This window comes from Octopus bimaculoides, chromosome 1, assembly GCF_001194135.2.
Source record: "Octopus bimaculoides isolate UCB-OBI-ISO-001 chromosome 1, ASM119413v2, whole genome shotgun sequence".
Taxonomy (NCBI): domain Eukaryota; kingdom Metazoa; phylum Mollusca; class Cephalopoda; order Octopoda; family Octopodidae; genus Octopus; species Octopus bimaculoides.
The window spans coordinates 74,244,523-74,246,445 of NC_068981.1; positions in this window are offsets into that span (position 1 = coordinate 74,244,523).

Genomic DNA, 1,923 nt, shown 5'->3' on the forward strand with positions numbered 1-1,923 from the left:
CACACACACACACACACACACACACACACACACACACACACACACACACACACACACACGTAGTATATATGCATCTCTTTGTATGTTTGTGTATATCTGTATATCTATATATATCTATATCTATATCTATATATATATGTGTGTGTGTGTATAAATGTCTGTATATATATGTGTACATATATGTGTGTATATATGTGTGTGTGTGTGTGTGTGTGTGTGTGTTTGTGTGTGTATGTGTGTGATGATATATATATATATATATATATATACATATATATATATATATGTGTGTGTATGTGTGCATTTGTGCGTGTGGGGTGTTGGGGTATTCGTTTTAATGCAAGAAAGCTGTTCTCCGTACACACCTGCGTTGTAAGACTGTAGCGTCTATTATAATTCTATGTTGCTAAACCGGATTATTTCCTCGTATCTAAAAAGAGAAGGAACAAATACGGTTAACCAGGTGCGATTAACGTTACTCAACCATACTTATCTTTGTATGCTTATAACACTGTCTGCTGTGTGTGTGTGTGTGTGTGTGTGTGTGTGTGTGTGTGTGTGTGTGTGTGTGTGTGTGTGTGTGTGTGTGTGTGTGTGTGTGTGTGTGTGTAGCTCAGGTGCGTAGCCTAGGGATTAGGGTGGAAGATTGTAATTTCGATTCCGGGGTCGTGCAAATAGACTTCATTTCACGTTGCCTCAGTTCACTCAGCTGACAAAAATGAGTAATCCTGTGATGTACCGGCGTCTCGTCCAGAAGGGAATATATGTGTCACAGAAACCGAGATCCATGCCCAATAAGTCGAGAAGAAGCTTAAACCTTTATATACGTATATGTATGTATGTATGTATGTATGTATCATACATGTGAAATGTAACATATGTTACATAGTATCCAGCCATTCCAACACAAAAATGCATACATTCATATTATACTAAATTCATTTCCGAAGCAATGCTGAAATGTGTTGTTCATGAAAATTTCCGTGTATCGCTCTTTAAATCGCATCACATATCTGAATAAATTTAAGCCGACAGTGTTCTACTGTATCTCTGTATTGAGCACTTTTATGTTCTTATACATTAAATGAGAATTAGAGGCACATACAATCTAAGGAAATGTATCATTGAGGAACAAGAAAAGATATTTAGAAAGAAAACTACTGAAATATGGCGTTATTATAGACCTGGAAGTCTCCAGGGACCATCACTGGATGAGCAAAGACTGTTTACTCCCATACGCACATCCGTTCCTCGTTTATTTTTCAACGTTATAATGTGCGATGACAGATGCTGTATTTGTTAATTATATCAACTTTCTAATCCAATATCTGAAAATTATTATATGCTCTGAACATTTGTAAGCTGTTTAACGCTTCCTTTTCTCTTGTAAGGAATGATGGAACGCATTAGTGAAGATTATTGATGTCCCGTAGAATCTCGTTGAGATGCATACCATCTGTTTCGGTGCTATTGTAGTTTCTTTATAAACAACCGTTACTATAGGTCTCTGATCTCTTGTATTCTAATATCGATACATTAGTCATTCCAACACACACACACACACACACACACACAACAAACTCCACCTCACCTCACACATATAGAGAGATGCATACAGGCAAGCAAGCTTAAAATTCGAAGTCACTGTAAACTTTCTCCCGGTAAAATAATATGTATGCGTATAGGTACATACGTAAGTTGTTGTTGCTGGCACTCGACGACGAGGGTTCCAGTTGATCCGATCAACGGAACAGCCTGCTCGTGAAATTAACGTGCAAGTGGTTGAGCACTCCACAAACACGTGTACCCTTAACGTAGTTCTCGGGGATATTCAGCGTGACACAGTCTGACAAGGCTGACCCTTTGAATTACAGGCACAACAGAAACAGGAAGTAAGAGTGAGAGAAAGTTGTGGTGAAAGAG